Source organism: Talpa occidentalis, unplaced genomic scaffold (genome assembly GCF_014898055.3).
Source record: "Talpa occidentalis isolate TD23 unplaced genomic scaffold, MPIMG_talOcc4v2.1 talOcc4.13, whole genome shotgun sequence".
Classification (NCBI taxonomy): Eukaryota; Metazoa; Chordata; class Mammalia; order Eulipotyphla; family Talpidae; genus Talpa; species Talpa occidentalis.
In genome coordinates, this window is record NW_023601322.1 from 53,529,215 (window position 1) to 53,538,724 (window position 9,510).

Sequence of the window (9,510 nt, forward strand, 5' to 3'; positions counted from 1 at the left end):
CTATATTTTTTCCCTTAAAGAACTTATGAATAAAGCAGGGCAAGTAGGGAGGCAAAATGCATTTTACCTATCTATGCAGTAAAAGAAAAAAATGGGATGAGATTTGTAATGGCAGGAATGGCCACAGTGCAGGTTTTCTGATCCCATGCAGACCAGGTAAAGGAGGAGTCAGAGTCCTCAGTGGTTTTTGCAGGTCTTTCATTGGGATTAACCGATACACAGCAGGCAAGGGTGCTGGGGGGCCGGGAGGCAAGTCTTCACTCTATCTGGGCTCTCCGGCCTTCTCTGCTTCTCTCGCTGCTTCACTTTAGGCTTCTGCTTCTTCTCAGCTTCTGCTGGCGTCCCCGTGACGCCGCCCTTAAAAGTCCAGTCTCAGCCCAGGTGAATCCCATCTACCTATGCCCACACCCTATTCCAGGAGCCCGCCATCAGGCATGCATTCAGGACTGCAGGGATCCATCATCTGTCCTGATGGCGGGAGGGCAGAAAAGCCTGACATTTTTCCTTACCCTACAGGATTATACTTTGATATTCTTAAATTTTATCTCTTAAAGTATTTGTATAATTAAGATGTTGAAAAATACTTATCTACCTCTGCCTTAATCCAGTTGGGGTGCTGAAAGAAAATACCACCACAGACTGGATGACTTACTGCTAACAATTATGTAAGCTAGAAGTCTGAGGTCGGGTGCCAGTATGGTAGGGCAAGGGCTCGGATTACAGAAATTCTCCCCTTGTCCTTCCAGGACCTCTTGATCCTCTTTTATCGAATACTAACCCATTCTTCCTGGTTCCACCCTAATGATTTAAGCACTTTGCAAAGGTCCCACCTATGAATAACATCACTTTTGTTATTAGGATCTCAACATAGGAATTTTGGTTAGACACAAACATTACAATGAAGGACTTTTAATATTGTGCTCATCAATTCAGGTAATGACAAAACTTCAAACAAATATAAAATTTGTATTTCCATATATCACTAGTTTACACAAACACATGAACACACAATTTAACTTGGGCAAAACCAAAGGTTAAGGGTTACTATATGGGGGTAAATGTAAATTATGCTTATTATCTATAGGGGCAGGAAGGGCCAGAGCAGGTTTTCTATGATCGGAGCAGACAGGATAAAGGAGGAGTCCTGGAGCTCTCAGGGACCTCAGTGGCTTTTGCAGGCTTTTATTGGGATTTACCAGGTACACAGCAGGCAGGGGTGCTGGGGAGCCAGGAGGCTGGCAGGCTTCACTCTATCTGGGCTCTCTGGCATTGTCACGTGGCCTTTTCTCTGCTGTTTCTTTCTCTCCGCTTCTCTGCTCTTCATTTGTTCTGCTGGGGTCCCCATGACACCGCCCTTTTAAGCCCAGTCTCTCAGCCCAGGTGAATCCCATCTACATATGCCCACACCCTACTCCAGGTGTCCTCCATCAGGCATGAATTCAGGACCGCAAGGATTCATCATCTATCCTGATGGCGGGAGGGCAGAAAAGCCTGAAAATCACTTACCCTACGTTATCCTTATTTTTCAAGTGCCTACAAGTCTTCAGAAAATGAATAAAAGGTTATTACTCTGTAGAATTTAAACAGAAGGCTTGTTTACTGCGAAATGAGATCAACTGAAGAATCTGCCTGGGGAATGTAAGTCTTTGACTATGATGGGTACAACCTTATAGGGGACAAAAATCTGCCACCCCAAAATATGTCAGTCTCCTGACCTTTCTCTTTCTTTCTGTCTCTCTCTTCTCTCCCTCTTTTTAGCCTTCTCCCTCACATGCTCCATCTCTTCCTGTCTCTCCAGAATCTCAGGGAAACCAAGTGCTGAGAACTCTTTTTATTTCTCTCTAAATTTACAACTGGTAAGGGGAAATGTTGGACTAACTAACTTTTTGGTTATTGCATGAAGCTTTGGGTTGATCCATTGATATTTGTTTCCCCAGAGCCTTGATTGTCACTCTCCAAAGAAGTTATTTGTTTTTCCCAAATTTTTCTTTGGAGCTTCTTGTTAAGAAGTGAGATCCGGCTATATTTTGCTCATGTTAAGTGGTTTTTATAATTGATTTCTTTGGTCTCGGCTAGCTGGAGCATGCATGTGCCTGCATGGATCAAGTGGGCAGTGGAGTAGGTGATCTGGAGATTGCCTTATTGTGTACTTAAATATTTCCAAATTGAAGTTCAGGTAGGAGGCCTGCCTCAAGATGCTGTTTTGTTCCATTTGTGGAAAAATCAGGCTCCTGGTTCTTGCCTTCCATACCTCCCCTCCCCACCACATTGTTTACCAGGTCTTGAAGTTCAGATATAGGTTTTACTGCCTCCAGGCTCTGTTTTTTGTGTTGTTAATCTTAATATACACTGAAGGAAACAGATATTGCTCAAGAAATCTCAGAAGTCAAAGAGCTGCATGGGTCAAGCTTGACATGGGTCTGTTAGGGGGAAATGATGTCCTGAGATAATCCCATGCAGGCTTTGTGGACCCCACCCCCACTCCAGACTAAAGCCATCAAGACACTGGGAAAGACAAATCCCATCACCACCAAGGGGAAGGTGGCTGGGACCTGAGGGTGGAGTTGGGCAGCCAGGTTGGATATAAAAACCAGACACGTAAAAAAAAAATAAAAAAAAAAAAACCAGACACGTGGGCCTTGGGGTCTCTCTGGCTCGGGATCGCTCACCTCCTGGCTTCACCGCTCCTGGCTGGCGGCCAACTCTGAGAGCGCCATTTTGGGATTCCTGATCAGCGGATCGGGTAGGACTCATTTAAAACTTTGTCTCCCACTTTTCTCCCAGAGCTGTACATTTCCTCATTTCCCCTTCCCTTGTAAATAAACCTTTTATTAACCTTTCACGTGTGCCTGCAGTAGAGCATTGATAATTCCTTTTAAGCGCGCGGGTGAGGACCCACAGTCAGGCACCCAGTTTTGTATCGGGGTTGCTCTACAACAGTTCAAGCGCCTAAAAGCTGTTAGAGTGCTTTGCCACCTCAAAAATGAGTCTACCCAGGGGGGAGGCAAATAATGTTTAAAATTAAACAATGATGTAAAAATAAAAAAAAAAATTCTGAAAAATAAAAAAAATAAAAATGAGTCTACCCAATAATCAACCAGAGATATCCCACAGGGGAGGAGGAGGGAGAATGATCAGAGGGAGAAAGAGGGGAGCACAGGGGACTGTGGTGATGGTGCACGGGTGAATTGGTGAAGGAACTTCTATGGGGACTACACCCGAGGGGGTATTAAAAAAAAAGCAAACATTGTTTAAAAATGAACAATGATATAAAATATATACATAAATTAAAAAAAAAAATGAGTCTACCATGAAAGGCCCAACCCCTGTGGCATAATCCTCCTAGATTAGAGCTCTGGCTGCAGCAGAACAAAGGCTTAGTGGAAAACTCTTCATGAGCACTGAGTCTTGTCTTTATCATTTTTTTTAATATTTATTTTTATTTATTTATGCATACAAGAACTGGGGTATAGGCCAGAGGTGAGAGGGGTGAGAGGATTCACCAGAGATAGAGTGGGGAGCAGAACAGGCAGAGCTACTGAAATACACTGCTGAAGGAACAGTGGGCTAGACAGGAAGGTCTGTTGTGCCATGTGGGTCAGCTCCCTGGCTGGGGATGGAATTCATGCCACAGTGGCTGGCAATAGCTTGAGACTTTAACCCCTGCACCACCAGGGAGGCCCTTGTCTTTGTCATATTTTATACTAAGAGTGTATTTCTCTATACTTTTGGATCAACTATAAAGAATACTTATTGGTTGGCTGACTTATTATTAAATTGGAAAACTTCCAAAAAATTGTTTATTGGACCTATGAAAAAATCTGGAGAGCTCTCAATCTAAATTTCTAATTGGAGAAAAAGGAAAGGAAATGTAAAGATGTACCTTGTTTAGCCAATAAACAGCAGAATATAAGATAAGACATCTCAGTTTCTCTCCTTTCTTGTCCCCTTCCTCATGCACTGTTTCTGTTTATCATTTGTCTTGTTCTCCAGAAAGACAAAAAGTCCTAGGATTGGATGATGTCATCTTTTTCTTTTGTTTTCATTTTGAGAGTTAGGCTTGGTTTTAAAATATGACTGAAGTGAGATAAGGGCTTTACTATTGCCAGCTCTGGGGAGTTAGCTAAGTCCTTTCTTTGGTTATTTTTGGGATGGTTCTTGGGGCACTTGAGTTTTTATTTGTAGTTGAATAGGACACTTATTTTAGAGTGGAAGAATCTTAATTCTATTTTATATTAGAAACCTTAATATAATCATATTAAAGAAAAATCTATTTGAGTGGCAGATGTACTTTATGATCGCATACAGGCTACAACACAAATTCTTTGCCGGATTAAAATATCTTTGTCTTACAGATAGAGTATAGGGCCAGACATGTGACTCTAGGAACAATTCAGAGTCCAACCATCCCTCATTTCCTCTAGGAATTATTATTCAGATCTTCAAAATGTTGACATATTTCATTATACACTATCAAAAGTCATATTTCTCCCTAACATCACAATTCTAATTAGCATTATATGTTGAAAGCTACCAATCTTATAGTAGTATATACAAATCTTCCAAAGTTGTAAATTTTGCTTAAAAGTCGAATTTTGTCATTGCCATTAAATACTGTTGAGTTTTTTTTTCTTGAAGTAATTGATTTATTATTTGTATTTTTGATTTAGGATTTAGGAATTCTGATTTAGGAACAATTCCTGATTTAGGAACAATCTGCTCTTTTTCAGTAAAGATCAGGTCAGTGTGGCAGGGAGAGCTCAGACTTGGTTACCAAGTCTGAGAAAAACATAGTTTCTCTGTCAGGATGTTTTAGACAAAATGGTTTGTCTGAAAAACAGTTTCTTATTTAAAAGAAATGATGATCCATGGTAAAGTGGTTAGTTCAGGTGGTGATTCAGTCACACAAGTGCTTTTCCTCAGTTCAATCATCTTATTTTAGTGAGGAGCAGAAGTGCTTTATGTGTATATCCCTCTTCATCACACAGAATATTTTTTTGTATAAACCAAAAATTTTTTTTTCTTTTTTATTATTTTTTTAATTTTATATATTTTTACATCATTTTTCATTTTTGCACAATGTATGCATTTTCACCTTGGTTATAGTCCCCATACAATTTCCACCCACGCTTGTTTTGATCTCCTATGCCCTCCTCCCCGCCTGCCCACCTAGTGTGTCTCTGGTTTATAGTTGCTTGTTGATTTTGATTTTTACTTTATTATAATTAGCCTTTTTCCTGGTCCCTTATTTAGGTTTTCTAGATTCCTGCTATGAGTGAGACCATCCAGTATTTTTCTTTTTCTTTCTGGCTTATTTTGCTGAGTATGATCCTTTCCAGCTCCATCCATGTTGCTGCAACTTGCATGAGTTTATCTTTTTTGATTGCTGAGTAATATTCCATTGTGTATATGTACCACATCTTCTTGATCCAGTCATCTATTTTTGGGCCTTTGGGTTGTTTCCAAAGTTTAGCTATTGTAAATAGTGCTGCTATAATCACAGGGGTACGGGTGCCCTTTTGAATCATTGTTTCTCACACATAGTATTTAAAGGACGTAATTTTTAGTTCTTTGTTAAGAACATTCTTAAGTGAAACTGTCACTTTTTTTTCACTTTTATTTCCATTCATTTTATACTGACCTTAATCCGAGGCCATAAGTTTTTGTTTCTTTAGTTTCTTCTGGGATATCTTTTTCTTATGTGCACCCTTCTCTCCTGATATAGGAACAATCTGCTCTTTTTCAGTAAAGATCAGCTCAGTATGGCAGGGAGAGCTCATATATGGGTTAATTCTACCATGAGCTCTTTAAGTTCTGTGAGGCATCTTGGGAGCTTTGTTCACCTGGATGTGCTCAACAACCAAAGAATGTACATCTAAACCCTTACGTTCAGCATTATTCTCTTCATTTTTAAGCATGTGCAGTAAAAATTTAGCACTTTTTTTGAGCCCCAGACCCTGAGTCCAGCCCCACTGTTTGGCCTGGGCACACCTACCAACTCCACCACTATAGTGACAGAATGGCACGTGTTGCTTCGGTAGAGTGACATCTTTCAGATACTTTTTAGTTATGCATATTTCTGATTGTCTGGGCAGTTTCACAAGTATTCTTAAAATGTACACAAATATTTAAACCTGTTGATTTACATAATTTTGCAAGGTTTTCTGGGTCAAATGAGTAGCAAACCATTTTTAGAGATCACCTAAAACAAAGCAAAATGTGAATGCATGGCAGTAAAGAATATAATGACTTATGTATAGCTTGGTGTCACTGCCCTGCCTTGTCCTAAACCTCCAGCAGGTTTACCCATCGCTGCCTTTGCACTGTCAGCAGAAATGTTCACACGGTGAAAACACTAGTACATGAAAATAATTAAGACCCCCCACCCCCACCCCATACCTTGTAAAATGGTCTCAGGTACTGAGGGACAGACAGACTGCTTTATCTTGTTTAAGACAGCATTTCACAAATTTCCCCAAGCAGAAATGCTTTGACCATATGACATCTATTAACATGACACAAAGGAAGCTTAAGATTTAGAAAACTGTGCTGACTTTGCTCCTTTGCCCAATATCATGCACTTTCCCAGCAGAAACAATTTTTACAGAGGGTAACCTCTAGCTAATAATCTACGTATTTTCCTTGTCAAAAAGAAAAATCTCTTCCCATTCCTTCTTTTTTGGTATTGAATAATATATAGATTTTGCCTACTCCTTCAATAAAATAAAAATTTTGTTAAATCTTGTTTATTTAATTATCATAAACTGAAGGCCCAATAGTAAGATTCTTAGGCAGAGATGATCACACTATGTAGGAGATACAAGTGTGAAATGAGTACTGTATAGTAGGAAACAGTTGCAACAAAGAGCTATGAAAACACAAAGGTTGGGACAATGAGTCATAAAAATTTTCAGTCAGCTCAATCAATGAAGGTGTGGGGGGGCATATTTCAGGAAGAGGGAGCTGGTGTGTACTATTCAAGTCTGCCATGATGCCCACCCTTGCAAGAAAACTGTTTTACTGACACTAAGGGCATCCCCACTTGACCCTAAGCTGCTGGCCTCTGCTGGCTGGTAAACAACAAGAAACTGGCCAAAGGTAACCAGTCCTTTGAACACTAATACTCTGCTGTGGCACAATGCATAAATATTAGCAATACATTGACTCTGCATAATTGAAACTGGGAAACTTGGAAACAGAAGGGAAGTTAACTATGGAAGTTAACATGGACATAATTGAAAGAGAGGCTAGAAAGGTCATATTACAAATGTGTATGCTAGGTGGTTGTAAGGGGAAATAAACTACCATGTAATGTAAGTAATGGGTTAAATATAACAAGGCTGAGAAATTCAGATAGTAAAGAGAAAACAGAATAGATGTGCAGAAAATAACTGATCCTGTTAATGCTTCACATTAAAGATTCAGAAACTCTAGATGCTGACTTTTCTACTGTTGCCATTCCTAGAAGGCAAAATATGCTATTATTGCCAGTTTTGTATTCATCCATGAAAGCCCTTATTTCTTTTTATCCTTCTTGAGTGAATTTATTTCTTTTTAAAAAAGATTTATTTTTATGTAGAAGAACTGGGGTACAGGCCAGCGGTGCGGAGGGTGAGAGGATTAACCAGAGACAGAGTGGGGAGCAGAACAGATTGACTGAAATACACTGCTGAGGAGAGCTGTGTGAAAGACATGAGAGGTCTGCTGTACCATGTGGGTCTGCTTCCTGGCGGGGGATTGAAGTGTGCTGCAGTGGCTGCAGATAGTTTCATAGTGCTGAGACTTAAGCCCTCGCACCACCAGGAAGGCCCGAGTGAATCTATTTCTTTTAACCAAAAGATCTCAACTGAAATGGATATAGAGAACGTATGATGCAATCAGCAAAATCCAAGTATAGTGTGTGAATAAAGTGACCTTGAATTGTCCCTGAATTCCTAGTACAACAGGACTTGCCTCATATGCATGATCGCTCATATATTATATTCATTTCAAAGACAGAATTAAAATTCACAAACACACACACTATTTGGAGAATTTTACAAAGCTCTTTCATATTGTTTTATCTATTATCAATAAATATAACATTAAGCTAGAATAATGAATAGTGAATAAAAAAAGCCTAATCTTAGTAACTTCATATATCTTTTAAGTAAGAACACTGTCCCTGGAATCAATCCCATTTTTGTCATGGTATATAATCCTTTTGACACATTGTTAGATTTGGTTTGCTAAGATTTTATTGAGGATTTTAGCATCTGCTTCATTGGGGTAATTGGTCTGGTTTTTTTTGTGTTATCTTTGGTTTCAGTATTAGTGTGATGTGGACTTCATAAAATGTTTTGGAAATATTCCTTCTTTCTTTTTTGAAAGAATTTGTACCTGATAGATATTAGTTCATCTTTGAACATTTGATATAACTTGTTTATCACTTGTTTATCTGTTCCTGGGCTTCTGTTTTTTTGGAAGAGTTTTGATGTCTTTTGATGTACACTTTTCCTTAAGTGTGAGCACTTTTTGTTTTGTTTAGAAACGCATTCTTACCCACAAGGCCTTAAATATATTTTCCTGTATTGTTATATAGAGGTCCAGTTTTCTTTCCAAATAGGTAATAAGTTGTCCTATTTAGGCAGGAGGGGTCCTGAAACAAGGACAGCCAGGATTCAAGGACAAAACTTTGCTGTTCCCATGGGCTGGTAAACAAGCGTTAAAAACAAAACAAAAACAAAAATCAAAGCCTGAAGACTCAGTTCTAGATACCTGCTACCATAAATTTCCTTGGCCCATTGTTTTTATTAATTTTTCCCCAGCCTGTGCATTCCTGAGCTCTCTCCTTACAGCTTATCAAGTTAGCCTGCTGAAGAAGGGAGCAACAGGTCTTGAGAGCAGGCTGGTTCAAACTGGAGCTGCAGGCACCTCCACGAGATGTTCACCTTGGGGATGGTCAGAGCCGTGCATGACCACCAAACTGCAGCTGGTTCACACTTACAATTAGCAACACACTCAGGTGGATAAATGAACTTTATCCAAGTCCATTCTCCTTTGGCTTTCTCAGCCAATAGTATTTAATTTTTTCTTCTCAAACACCAGTCCTAAAACCTATATAGACCCCTATCCCTGACACTTCAGAGACTCATACTCAGAGGTCTCCCTGGCACTCTCTTTTATTGCTCTTTCACTAATCAATAAAAACTGACTTCTTGCCTGCCTTCACTGGTATCTCTGGAGTCCTCTTTTCCTTCTTAATCAGAGCATCTTAAGAACCCTTTCCCCAGTGTGGGAGCAGGACCTCTCAGTTCAGCTCTGATTCCCAGCCTGTAGGAGTAGTGAACTGAGGCTGGTATGCTCCTAGCTTATCTGCCTGTTCTGTGGGGCAGGGGGCTGGTGGTGTGGGTTCAGACTGAGGGGCCCTGGGCCTGCTCACTTGCCTGGTAACACTATAACCATTTATTAAGAACTATTATTTGCCACTGATATATAATGCTAGCTGCCATAAACAAGACATACTATTAA

The 9,510-nt window shown here is 39.8% G+C and overlaps 1 pseudogene; it reads right to left on the reverse strand.

The window, feature by feature from the left end:
* Window positions 1–5,642: 5,642 nt before the first annotated feature.
* On the reverse strand, window positions 5,643–6,189 carry LOC119243831 (60S ribosomal protein L17-like; annotated as a pseudogene).
* Window positions 6,190–9,510: the final 3,321 nt, after the last annotated feature.